General features: G+C 42.2%; 3 pseudogenes; all 3 read left to right on the top strand.

Moving 5' to 3' along the window:
* Positions 1-571: 571 nt before the first annotated feature.
* Positions 572-1748, top strand: LOC100931826 (annotated as a pseudogene).
* A 7369-nt stretch (positions 1749-9117) lies between these two features.
* Positions 9118-10462, top strand: LOC100932084 (annotated as a pseudogene).
* A 3206-nt stretch (positions 10463-13668) lies between these two features.
* On the top strand, positions 13669-14487 carry LOC100932341 (annotated as a pseudogene).
* The last annotated feature ends 32 nt before the right edge of the window (positions 14488-14519 follow it).

Genomic DNA, 14519 nt, shown 5'->3' with positions numbered 1-14519 from the left:
AAATCATCTTTCTGGTCGTTTCTTATAGAATAATAATATTCCATAACATTCATCCACCGTAAATTATCCATCCATTCCCCCACTGATAGGACCCAACTCAGCCACTTTTGAAAGTGGAGCCTAGGAATATTATTAAAACCTCTTCACCTAACCAATTCACAATTACATTCTTCAGAAGATCATTGGCTTGTAAAGGAGAGGATCTGGCTCAATTGCAGCTTTACCATTGGTTGAGGCAATCAGAGAGAGTTGAGTTGACAACCCAGGTAAGGAGGGGTTGACACTCAAGCAGGTGTGAACTCCAGGTGATACCTTGCCAAAGTGTGAAGCTTTTTCCTTGAGTGAGCTGATGTCATCTACAAGCCTTGGCAGGGTATATATAAAGAGGTTCTCTTGGAAGGCATTTCCAGACAAACACTTCAGCTGGGAACCTGCTGGCGTTCAAGGAGAAAGAAAGGAGAGAGAAAGGTGAGAGAAAGGAAAGGAGGGAGAAAGGAGGGAGAAAGGAGGGAGAAAGGAGGGAGAAAGGAGGGAGAAAGGAGGGAGAAAGGAGGGAGAAAGGAGGGAGAAAGGAGGGAGAAAGGAGGGAGAAAGGAGGAAGGAATTTCTCTTGATTCTTCCCTGTCCGAAGCGGCCTTGCGCACTGAAAGGGAGTGATTAGCCCAAGATGGCCAAACGCACAGCGAAGAATGCTCACCACGTCCATGGCACCGAGCCGCAATTCTTGGTGGAGAAAACCATCCGGACTCGAATTTACAAGTCCAAGTACTGGAAGAAGGAGTGCTGCAGGCTCACGGACGAGCTGCTCACGGAGAGAGCCGCGGACCTGACGTCTGTGGGAGGGGTCTTTGGCCCCAACAGCCAGCCGACAGCGTTCCTCTGCCTCACCTTGAAGATGCTGCAGATGCAGCCCCACAAAGTCGTCGTCATCGAATTCATTAGAAATGAAGATTTCGAGTACGCCCGCGTGCTGGGGGCCTTGTACATGAGGCTGACGGGCACCGCCAGGGACTGCCACAAGTATCTGGAACCTCTGTACAATGATGATCGAAACATTAGGATCCGGAACCGAAACGGAGACTTTAAATCGATGCGCGCAAAAGAGTTTATCCATCAACTGCTGCACAGCGAGCGGGTCTGTGATATCTGGCTGCCCCGGCTCCAGAAGCGCCAGGTCCTGGAAGAAACTGGACCACCGGAGCTTCCAGTCAGCGTCTTGGGGAAAGAGACGGAGGATGCGAACTCCACTGAGGAAGAAGACATGCACCAAGGCCAGCTAGAAACGAATCCACCCGGACATCATCGCTGGCAAAGCTACAGAGATCGGGACAGAGGCTCCCTGGAACCGCTTTACAGCGGAAGCGAGAGCCAGTTTCTAAAAAGGAGGAAAAGAGTCGGCGGTTGGGAAATATCTCACAGCAGGAATCCCACGTACAACAGGAGTCGATTCCGGGTATGGAACAGGAATCCGAGGCACTACTGGAATCGATCCTGGCTCTGGAGGACTCCGCTCGGCGCCAGAGGCTACCTGGGAGCCGATTCCCCTCGCGATGCTGATCCCAGGCTCTGAGAAGATCGGAAGCACCGCGCCACTGTTCCTTACCAAAGTCCTGATCGCCAGCCAAGCCACAGACACATCAAAGTCCCCTGAAACGTTGAAGAAAAGGCACAGAAAGAGTAGACTGTGCTAAGTCATAGACTTCGAACCCTAAGTCTCCTGGTGTGTGAAAGCATTAAAGTTAAATAAATAAATTGACAATATTCAGCCTTGTCTTCCTTTTTCAATCTTAACCTAATCTGTTATTTCCTGACCCATTCTAGCTTTTGCTCCTGGCACCCGTGCAGGAAGGTCAGGACACAAGAAAGGTGAACTGGTCTTCCCCTCTCTTTGAGGACTTGCCATATTTCCCTGTGATGTACACAGTCAGAGACATGGTGTAGTCAACTCAGCAGCAGGAGATGCTTTTCGGGACCTTCCCTACTCTCTCCACAATCACGACTGGTGGCAATTTGGTCTCTAGCTCGTCTGCTTCTTCCGAAACTAGCCTGCTCTTTTGGTAATTCTCAGGTCATATATTGTTGAAGGCTAGCTAGCAAAATCTTACCCTTACCCTAGCTGGCACGGGAAATGGGTCCAATTGTTCAGTAACCTGAACATCTCTTCCTCGGGGCTGGGAAAATACTGATTTTTCCCAATCCACTGCTGTATCAAGTGCAGCACATCAACAGCATCACCAGTGAGAATTTTACACTTTTACAGTAGTTCAGCCTTAGTTTAGGGCTTTGGTCAAATTTCAGGACTTTCATGGGTTATTCATAGAGTAATAACAGAATGGCACCTAGGCAACTGTGATAGGAAGCTTAATTCTTTCAATTTTATTTTATGAAGTGCATTAGCACCTTCTCTATGCAGGTCCTGCAGTGTCAGCAGAAAGTTGCTTTAGCCATAGTGTTCCCCACAAGTGTGCTCTGCTACCACTGTACTCTGTGCCCACTCTTCCCACTGATTCTATGAGTATTTCCTGGGGAAAATGCCCCATTTTTAATAATGCCCTATTTTACTATTCTTACTACCTTTTAATCAAGGCCTTTGCTAAGAGTTAATTGTATCTGTAGGAGGACACTGGTCAGGGCTCATGAACTATCACTTAGAAAAAGGGGTTCCAAACTTCTGGACACTTTGGCTGCCTCAGTGAGGCAGGCAGTCCAGGTCCCACATTATCTACTTCAACAAAAACACTAACATCCCACCAAAATCAATAAGGCTGAAGAAATCCAAGGAAAAACTACAGCAAGTAAATTCTTCTACCCCAAAAGTACACCAGCAGTCACACAGATGGGACCTCCAGCAAAGTCAGCACCTGAACATACAACAAGAGAGCCACCACACAGAGAAGAGCTCGAGACAAAGAGAGCCTGGAAGGCTCTATCTGAAGAGCAGAGGACAACTTAATAAAAAGACCCTTGTCAATCCTGATGTGACTGATGGAGGCACCAAAAGTTGGGATTCGGTCATGTGAAGAATTCACAATGGCCAGTCTTCTCTTTGGCAAAAGCCTGGTAGGCTAGATCTTGGAAGGGACTTAGTAACTTACAAAGAATTAGTTAAGTGTAAAGAGGAGAAGTGGGTTGAGAAGCATAGAGAGTTAGGAGAGATACCACATGGCATGGGGGAGGTTCAGGAAAAAGATATCATGAGGCAGAATGTTAGGGTGGACTGACTGCAAAGAGGCAGGGGCCATGGAATGGGCCATAAATCCATTTATAGGGAGAATTTAACCTCAGGGAAATAACTGATATTTCTTTTTGATAGGGAATATTTTTTAATTAAAGCTTTTTATTTTCAAAATATAGACATGGATAATTTTCAAAACTCATCCCTACAAAAGCCTGTCTTCTAATATTTTCCCTCTCATCCCTACCCCATTCGCCAGTTGGCAAGTGATCCAATGTATGTTAAACACATGCAATTCCTCTCATAAATAACATGCTGCATCAGAACAATTAGATCACAAAGGGGACAAAAAGGGAGAAAGAAAACAAAATGTAAGCAAACAACAAAAAGGGTGAAAATACTATGTTGTGATCCATATTCAGCTCCCCCTGTCCTCTCTCTAGGTGCAGATGGCTTTCTTCATCACAAGACCATTGGAACTGATCTGAATCACCTCATTGTTGACAAGAGCCAGGTCTATCAGAATTGATCCTCATATCTTGCTGTTGCTGTATATAACGATCTCCTGGTTCTGTGCATTTCACTTAGCACCAGTTGATTTAAGTCTCTCTTAGCATCAGTTCATTTAAGTCTTTAGGATACAGGCTCAGTAGTAAAACTGCTAAATGAAAGGGTATGCACAGCTCTTTGTGCATAGTTCCAAATGGCTCTTCAGAATGGTTGAATCAGTTCACAACTCCAATAACAATGTATGTGTTTCAACTTTTCCACATCTCCTCCAATATCTGTCGTCGTCTTTTTCCTGTCATTTTAGCCAATATGAGAGGTGTGTAGAAGTATCCCAGTTGTCTTAATTTGCATTTCTCTGATCAATAATAATTTAGAGCACTTTTCATATGACTAGAAATGGTTTTAATTTCATCTGAAAAATGCCTATTCATATCCTTTGACCATTTATCAATGGTATAATGACTTGAATTCTTATACATTTGAATAAATTTTCTATATATTTTAGAAATGAGGCCTTTATGAGAACCCTTGAAAGTAAAGATTTTTTTCTAGTTTTTTGTTTCCTTTCCCTTCTGGAGGGCAGGCAGGGATAGTCCTTTGGTGAGATATATTTGATATTAAATCATTCTGGGACTTTTAACATCGGGGTTAATTAAGAACATGTGACACTGGGATTGCTAGAGGGAGTATACCTAATAGAGTCTGGAACTGATAGTATTAGAGGAAAATACCCATACCACTAATTGAATCACCTAAAACCAGGAGGAAGATGGAGCCAACCAGATTCTGAGAAATCGGACTCAAAGAAATCATGGACTCAAATAGGAATTGGGGTAAAGACTTCCAGAGTTTATAAAGGTTATCCTAGTATTAGGGGCCATTAGATAAAAAAAAGTGCTTTGTTTTATAACACCATAACTCTTCCACTGCCATACTTAATTGGCTACTCTCAAGACCCTGGTATCCAAGAAGTAAGCATCTCTGGTTCCCTAGAGATGGCTCTCCCAGGCCAAGTTATAGTGAACAAAGAGACTGAAATAAAACAAAGTATTTACTTGAAAGGAATACAAGGGAATGAACAAAAAGCAAAGGAGAGTCCCAAAGCCTCTCTACCATCCATTTCCTTTCATCACCCAAATTTTAGTTCCCAGAAGATCCTAATAGGAGACCCTTCCCTGAATAGCCCTGGAATGTAGGAAGCCACCAAGAGGTTTAGGAGGTAGCACATTTTATGAAGAGTGAAGCCTGAGCACTGAAGAAATACCCTTCCTAGTTATACAAATAGAGAGGGCAGTAATACTAAAGAAAAATTATTACTTTCTCTGGGGAAGTAGCAATGCTTTCTATGGCTTTTCTAAAAGGAGCTCTAGAATCATCTGAGAGCAAATGACTCATGCTGGATCCTTCCACTGACTTATTTCTCTCCTCAAAACTGCCACCTGCTCTCCTGTCTACTATTTGTTCCACCTAGATTTCTGTGAAATGGATACTTGGACACTGCTGACCTCATGCAGAGACTTCTAGGTAATGTGATCCAAAGAATACTAAGAATCTTGTGCATAACTCTTATTAAGTTTTATTATTATAATGCTCATTTTCCAAAGAAATCTATACTCACAAATCCATCAGCCATCTGAAAGTATGCCTAATTTTCTAAAGACCCACCAACATTGAGATCTGTCACTTTAATTTTTGTCCATTTGATGACATTATAGGACCCCAGAGTTATTGAACTTTACATTTTATCTCATCATTTAAGAGAATTAATTATTGTTCAGATGTTTATTTTTGACCCAAGTTTTTTCTTTTCAAAGCTGATTCATTCATCCACTAAGAACTAGCTGGTATTCTTACAAATCTGTGTGAGCTGTTGCTGGGCTCTTGGTTTTCATCCTGACCTGATTTCAGCTTTGGACACCATATTTTATCACTGACTCCAACCTTCCAACAAAAAGATCTGCATCCTGATCACTGTGACTGCTGACCAGATAACACACCTGTCTCTTCGTCTATAGTAACTTCTTGGCCTTAGTCTGTCTTCTACCTCCATGTGGGAAAACCAACCAATGCCATGGGATTTACTCCTCCACAGAGTGTGGTGGAGCATACCACACCCGCCCACCTCTCAGGGTCAATACCTATTGATTATTCCCGTAAGGACATGAGAAGACACAAAACTCAACATGATGGGGAGGAGCAGGGAAGAAGAGACAGGTAAAAATAGAAGCGACTATTCATTTCACAGTATAAGGTTTGGATCCTAGGAAAATGTTGGTATAGCCCTAACTTCCCATAAACAACAAAAATAAAAGTCAGGTAATTTTGAAATTTTTTTTTTTTTTTTTTTTTTTTGGTATATCAGGATGACTTTGAGGGATAATGAATAAATGGACTAATATCAGGAAGGATGAGCATTGGATGTGCTATAGAGGGCATCCTTTATAAGGTTGGATTGGATTTATGAGTCTCTTACATATCTGAAAAGGTGTAATTTCTAAGATTTGATAACAAATGTCTAAAATAAATCTCTTTCTCCTTGTTTCTCACTGTCATATGCATTTTAGAATTTCTTGAAAAATATACTGTTATTTAAATATAATTAGGTTTAAGAAGAAAAGCAAGCAACTACTTTCCCAATGTTGGAGAGATTTTGAGAATTCCAAAGGGAATTTTAAGAGAGTTCTAGGACCACCAAGCCAAGGGACTCCCTAACAACTCCATTCTCCATCATCTCTCCTCTGAGGACATGAATGTTTTTCTCATTCTGTATCTCCTAGAATGGATTCTTGTGAGTATCTATTTTTCTGGATATCTGTTTTTCTACTACTCTCTGTTGCTTGTGGTGTCACTCCCTGACTCTTTTGGGAGTGCAGCCTGCATTTTTCTCTTTCTCCATTTATCAGTTTCTCTTCTTTCATGAACTCAATAGCATGTTGTACAAATTGAGCCAGAAGGCCTCAAAGCCTTCTTCCAACTCTAAATCTCCTGTATCTTCTGCTCTGGGTCACTTCTCAAACTCAGCTGTGAAGTTTGGGTCCCCAATGAAGCCATGACTTGGTGATTAAGAACTGAACAATGAGACTTCTTTTCTCATTTCCAGTGTTTTTTAAAATTCTCGATTAAACAAATTAAACGTTCATCACAAAATATAGCAAAAGAGTTATATGGGAAATTATGGATGTCTATTTCATATCTCTGTAATGAGTAAAAAGTTAATAATTTCATTCTTTATGCCTAGGTCATGAACCCATTTTGACCTTATCTTGGTGTACGGCGTTAAGTATGGATCAATGCCTAGTTTCTGCCATATTAGTTGTAAAAAGTTTTAAAAGAGACAGTTTCAGGGAAATTTAATTATTTTATTAATGGGGCCAGCATATTAATAAAAGGGTAGTCATTTTTCATTCCTCTTAGATCAAAGAGGTCACAGTTTATTAGAGCAAGATTGAGAAGAGTTAATTCAGTCTCACTGTCAATAATGTCCTTCAAGAGACTGAACAAAATCAGGATTTTGGAAGAACTCTGGATCTCCCCAAGATATTGCTTACTAACAATCATTTCTCTTATCACTTAAAAGTGCACAATAAATTAAACTCATTGATATCTAAAATATTCTTATTTTTAATCTTTTATCCCTATCATTTTATAAGAAATCATGGATTTGAGGCATTATTTTAAAGTAGTTGAAAGGGGAATATTGGGAGACCTCCACTTTGATTCCTCTGTCCTCTTGGCTCTGCCCTTTATTCAAGAGAAAAAAAATATAGCACTCTCCTCTCAACCATTTTTTTTTTTGCTAAGGTAAATGGGGTTAGGTGACTTGCCCAGGGTCACACAGCTAGAAAGTGTTCATTGTCTGAGGTCAGATTTGAACTCAGGTCCTCCTAAATTTAGGGCTAATGCTCTATCCTCTGCACCACCTAGCTGCCTCTAAGTCATTTTTTTTTTTAAATTAAAGCTGTTTATTTTCAAAATACATACATGGATAATTTTTCAACATTGATCCTTGGAAAATCTTGTGTTACATATTTCCCCATTTTTTCCCCACCTCCACCCCCATTGCTAGTAATCCAATATGTGTTAGCATGCTTCATACTTCCCTTGGGAAGATGGCCCTTTTGTTTCTATCTGCCCCATTTCGGCTGAAAAACGAAAGTGACTAGTTTAGCCCTTACTGAATCTTCCTGCTTGCCTCTTTTTATACTTACTTTATTCCTAAGGTCACTGGGACTCCTCTATTCAAGTCCCTGATTTTGTCAATCAGTGGAGCTGCTGAGTCTCTCTGGAGGACTTGGGGACTAGCCCAAGTCCTTGCTCTTAGAGAAGCAGTGATGAGGCAGAGACCCACATGAATGTTGAAATATGGAGTCTATTTATTTCAAGTTCTCTCAGCCTTAAATACCTTAGTACCATTACATCACCACAGGACACTGAGCATGTGCTAACTATAAGCTCTCTGCTATTATTATATAAATGTCTCTTAATGTAAGTATCTCAGTTTCAAGTAGAATAAAGGTTGTCATGGCCCCCTAACTTCTCAGGAAGGTTAAGCAGCTCCCAAGGGGCGATGAGAGCCAAACCAGACATTGTCAGCAGGTTCCCTCTAGGCTGAAAGGCCTTATATCTCACTGAGAAGTCCCTCACTGTCTGTGGCCCTCTACAATTAAATCATATATGTGTGTGTGTATATATATGTCTACATATATGTGTGTGTACGTGTGTATATATGTACAATTATCTTGCCACACAAAAAAAATCAGATCAAAAAGGAAAAAAGTGAGAAAAAAAACAAAATGCAAGCTAACAACAATAAAAAGAGTGAAAATGCTACTATCCACACTCAGTTCCTACACTCCTCTCTCTGGGTGTAGATGGCTCTTTCCATCACAAGATCATTGGAACTGGCCTGAATCATCTCATTGTTGAAAAGAGCCACTTGCTTCAGAATTGATAATTATATAATCTTGTTGCCCTGTGTGAACTATCTCCTGTTTCTGGTCATATCACTCAGCATCAGTTCATGTAAGTTTCTCCAGATGTCTGAAATCATCCTGCTGGTCGTTTCTTTAGAACAATAATATTCCATAACATCCATTCACCCTAACTTATCCATCCATTCCCCACTGATGGGCATCCAAATTAGCCACTTTTGAAAGTGGAGCCCTAGGAATATTATTAACACCTCTTCACCTAAACAACTCACAAGTTACATTCTTCAGAAGATCATTGGCTTGTAAAGGAGATGATTTGGCTTTACCGTTTGTTGAGGCAATGAGAGAAAGTCGAGTTGACAACCCAGGTAATGAGGGGTTGATACTTAAGCAGATGTGAACTCCAGGTAATATCTTGGGCCTGCCCCTTATCTAAGAGTCGATCTAAGAGAAAGAAATGTAGCATTCTCCTCTCAGCCATTTTGAAAGTTGAGCCCTAGAAATATTATTGACATCTATTCACTAAAATAATTTGTAAGTTATATTCTTCAGAAAGTCTTAGGATTGTAAAAGAGATGATCTGGCTCAGTTACAGCTTTACCATTTGTTAAGGCAATCAGAGAAAGTAGGGTTGACAACCGAATTAATGAGGGATTGACACTTAAGCAGGTGTGAACTCCAGGTGATACCCTGCCAAAGAGTGAAGCTTTTCCCTTGAATAAACAGATGTCATTTACAAGCCTTGAAGGGATATATATAAAGAGATTTTCTCTGAAGGCATTGAGAGACAGATTTGTTGGTGTTCAAGGGGAAAGGAGGGTATTGTTCTTTATTCTTCCCTGTCTGTAGTGCTCTTGTTGCACTGAAAGGGAGTGATTAGCCTAAGATGGCCAACCGCACAGTGAAGAATGCTCACCACATCCATGGCACCAACCCACAATTCTTGGTGGAGAAAATCATCCGGACTCGAATTTACGAGTCCAAGTACTGGAAGGAGGAATGCTTTGGGCTCACAGCTGAGCTGGTCGTGGACAGAGCCACGGAACTGAGGTTTGTGGGGGGTGTCTTTGGCCCCAACATCCAGCCAACACCTTTCCTCTGCCTGACCTTGAAAATGCTGCAGATACAACCCGAGAAGGACATAGTCATTGAATTCATTAAAAATGAAGATTTCAAGTATGTCCGCATGTTGGGGGCCTTGTATATGAGGTTAACAGGCACGGCCATGGACTGCTACAACTATCTGGAACCTCTGTACAATGACAATCGAAAAAGTAGGATCCAGAACCGAAACGGAGACTTTGAATTCATACACGTAGATGAGTTTATCGATCAACTGCTCCACAGTGAGCGGGTCTGTGATATCATCCTGCCCCGACTCCAGAAGCGCCATGTGCTGGAAGAAACTAACGCACTGGAACTTCGAATCAGTGCCTTGGAGGAGGAAACGGAGGATGTGAACTCCAGTGAGGAAGAAGAGAAGGATGAAGAACAGCTAGAAATGAATCCATCCCCATATCATTGTCGGCAAAGTTACAGAGACCGGGACAGTTACTCCCTTAAACGGCTCTACAGGGGAAGTGAGAGCCGGTCTCCAAAAAGGAGGAAGATAACCTACAGTCAGGAAAGATGTCAAAGGAGGAGCTCAAGACGCTACAGGAGTAGATCAAGAATGCGGAGCCGGTCCGGGGCGCGGAGGTGGTCCCAGGCGTGGAGCGGGTCCCAGACGCGGTGCCGGTCCCGGGCAAGGAGCCGGTCCCGGGCAAGGAGCCGGTCCCAGGCGCGGAGCGGGTCCCAGACGCGGTGCCGGTTCCGGGCAAGGAGCCGGTCCCGGGCGCGGAGATAGTCCCAGGCTAATTGCCATGGCAGGCTCGGAGCAGATCTGAAGTACTGCGCCATTATTCCTTATCAGTCTCCAGGCCATCAACCGAACCAGACACAAAGGAGACATTTAAAGTTCCCTGAAATGTCGCAGTAAAGTAAAAAAAAAAAAAGTCGATTATGTTGTCATATATTCCATATGTTATATACCCTACATCTTCTGAAGTTTGAATGCATTTAAATTAAATAAGTTGACAATATAAAGCCGTGTTGTATTCCTTTTTCATCTTAAACTAATCTGTTATTTACTGTTCAGTTTTAAATTTTGGAAGGTCAAGAGACAAGGAAGGTGAGAGGTCTTCCCCTCTCTTTGAGAACTTGCCATATTTCCTTGTGATGTACAGAGTCAGAGATGTGATGTAGTCAACTAAGCAGGAGTAGATGCTTTTCTGGAAGTCCCCTGCTCTCTCCACAATCATGACTGTTGGCAATCTGTTCTCTAGTTCATCTGCTTCTTCAAAACTAGCCTGCTCTTTTGGTAATTCTGAGGTCACATATTGTTGAAGGCTAGCTAGCAAAACCTTAACCTTAACCTAGCTGACACGGGAAATGGGTCCAATTGTTCAATAACTTAAACATTCCTGGACATGGCCCTTCCTCGGGGTTGGAATATGAACTGATCTTTTTCAAACCAGTGACTACTGTTGTTTTCCAAATTTGCTGGTGTATCAAGTGCAGCACATTCACAGGATCATCTTTGAGAATTTTACAAAGTCTTTCAGTGGCCCAATTTTAGTAGTCCAGCACTAGGCTGAGGGCTCTGGAGGAACTTCAGGGGTTTCATGCATTATTTACAGACTAGCAAAAGGATGTCATATAGGCAACTGTGATGTGAAGGTTAGTTCAATTCCATTTTATAAAGTGTATTAGCAGCTACTCTATGCAGGGTCCTGCAGTGTCAGCAGAAAGTTGCCTTAGCCACAGTGTTCCCTACAAGTGTGCTTTGCTGCCAATGCGCTCTGTATCTACCCTCCCCTCTGATTCTATGAGTATTTCTGCAGGGAAATGCCCCATTTTTATAAGAGGAATATTTTCTTTTACTATTCTTACTATTTTTTAATAAAGGCCTTTGCTAAGAGCTAAATCTATCTATAGGATATTAGTAAATGAGAAGTACACTGGTCAAGGCTCATGAACTATCACTTAGAAAAAAAGTGGTTTCAAACTTCTGAACATTTTGGCTGCCTCAGTGAGGCATTTTAGCAAAAATGCAAATATTCCACCAAAATCAATAATGTTGAAGAAATTCAATGGGAAACTACAGCAAGTAAATTCTTCTACCCCAAAAGTACACAAAATCATCAGCCAGAAATCATGAAATGGGACCTCCAGCAAAGTCAGCACCTGAATATACCGCAAGGGAGCCACCACTCATTATCACCAGAGAAGAACTAGAGACAAAAGGAGCCTGTAAGGCTCTATCTGGAGAGCAGAGGATAACTTAACAAAGAAGACCCTTGTCAATCCTGTTGTGGCTGATGGAGACACCAGATGACAGAAGGCACCAAAAGTTGGGATTCAGTCATGTGAAGAATTCACAATGGCCATTCTTCTCTTTGGCAAAAGCCTGGTAGGCTAGATTGAAAGGGACTTAGTACCTCAAAAAGAATTAGTTAAGTATAAAGAGGAGAAGTGGGTTGAGAAGCATAGAGAGTTAGGAGAGATACCACAAGGCATGGGGGAGGTTCAGGAGAAAGATATGAAGCAGAATGTTAGGGTGGACTGACTGCAAAGAGACAGGGGCCATGGAATGGACCATAAATCCATTTATAGGGAGAATTTAACCTTAGGGAAATAACTGATATTTCTTTTTGATGCAGAATATTTTTTAAAGATTGTTTTTCAAAATATAGACATGGATAATTTTCGAAAGTCACCCCTACAAAACTTTGTCTTCTAATATTTTCCCTCCCATTCCCACCCTATCTATCTCCCAGTTGGCAAGTGATCCAATATGTGTTAAACACATGCAATTCCTCTATACGTACTCCCACAAATAACATGCTGCACCAGAACAATCATTATAAAGAGAAAAAAAAGGAGAAAAACAAAATGTAAGCAAAAACAAGAAAAAGAGTGAAAATACAGTGATGCACATTCTGTTCCCCCTGTCCTCTCTCTGGGTGCAGATGGCTCTTTTCATCATAAGACCACTGGAACTGATCTGAATCACCTCATTGTTGACAAGAGCCACGTCCATCAGAATTGATCCTTATATAATCTTGCTGTTGCTGTATACAGTGATCTCCTGGTTCTGCTCATTTCACTCAGCATCGTTTCATATAGAAACGATAGGCTCTATCTGGAGAGCTCTCCAGATATCTCTGGAGCTCTCTGAAATCATCCTGCTGATTGTTTCTTATAAAACAATAATACTACATAACATTCATCCTTTGTAACTTATTCAGCCATTCCCCAACTGATGGGCACCCAACTCAGCCTCTTTTGAAAGTGGAGCCCTAGGAATATTATTAACATCTCTTCACCTAAACTACTTGCAAGATATGTTCTTCAGAAGATCATTGGCTTGTAAAGGAGATGATCTGGCTTTACCATTTGTTGAGGCAATGAGAGAAAGTCGAGTTGCCAGCCCAGGTAATGAGGGGTTGACTTTTAAGCAGGTGTGAACTCCGTGATATCTTGGCTCTGCCCCTTATCTAAGAGTCGATCTAAGAGAAAGAAATGTAGCATTCTCCTCTCAGCCATTTTGAAAGTTGAGTCCTGGAATATTATCAACACCTCTTCACTTAAATAACTGGCAAGTTACATTCTTCAGAAGATCATGGGCTTGTAAAGGTGAGGATCTGGCTCAGTTGCAGCTTTACCATTGGTTGAAGCAGAGAGAGTCCAGTTGACAACCCAGATAAGGAGGGGTTGACACTTAAGCAGGTGTGAACTCCAGGTGATACCTTGCCAAAGTATGAAGCTTTTTCCTTGGGTGAGCTGATGTCATTTACAAGCCTTGACAGGGTATATATAAAAAGATTCTCTCGGAAGGCATTTCCAGACAAAGACTTCAGCAGGGAACCTGCTGGCGCTCAAGGAGAAAGGAAAAGGAAAAGGAGAAAGGAGGAGAAAGGAGAGAGGAGAAAGGAGAAAGGAAATTATTTCTCTTGATCCTTCCCTGTCTGCAGCGGTATTGTTGCACTGAAAGGGAGTGATTAGCCTAAGATGGTCAACAGCCCAGTGAACTACGCTCACCACATCCAGGGCACCGACCTGCAATACTTAGTAGAGAAGAAAATCCGGACTCGAATTTACGCGTCCAAATACTGGAAGGAGGAGTGCTTTTCGCTCACAGCTGAGCTACTACCGACCAAAGCCATGGACCTGAGGTCTGTAGGGGGTGTCTATGGCAACAATATCAAACCAACACCATTCCTCTGCCTGACCTTCAAAATGCTGCAGATACAACCAGAGAAGAACCTCATCATTGAATTCATTAAAAATGTATATTTCAAGTATGTCCGTGTTTTGGGCGCCTTGTATATGAGGTTGACGGGCACAGCCATGGACTGCTACAACTATCTGGAACCTCTGTACAATGATGATCGAAAAATTAGGATCCATAACCGAAAGGGAGACTTTGAATTCATACGCATAGATGACTTTATTGATGAACTGCTACACGGTGGACAGGTCTGTGATATCATCCTGCCCCGGCTCCAGAAGGACCATATGCTAAAAGAAACTGGCTTCCTGGAGCTTCGAATCAGCGACTTGGAGGAGGAAAGGGAGGATGTGAAGTTCAGTGAGGAAGAAGAGATGGACCAAGACCAGCTAGAAACGAATCCATCCGGGTATCATCGTCTGCAAAGTTACAGAGACTCGGACAGAGGCTCCCTAAAACGGCCGTACTGGGGAACGGAAAACCCGTCTCCCAAAAGGAGGAAGATAGCCGACAGCCAGGAAAGATGTCATAGCAGGAGTCCAAGAGAGTCGAGCCCGAGCACGGAGCCAGTTCCCTACGCGGTGCCCATGTTGATCTAAGAGCCGATCCCTGTGCAATGTCTGTCGGCCTC

Source organism: Sarcophilus harrisii, chromosome 1 (assembly GCF_902635505.1).
Source record: "Sarcophilus harrisii chromosome 1, mSarHar1.11, whole genome shotgun sequence".
NCBI lineage: Eukaryota > Metazoa > Chordata > Mammalia > Dasyuromorphia > Dasyuridae > Sarcophilus > Sarcophilus harrisii.
Note: the sequence above shows the minus strand (reverse complement) of the source record. Positions and strands in the feature narration are given on the sequence as shown.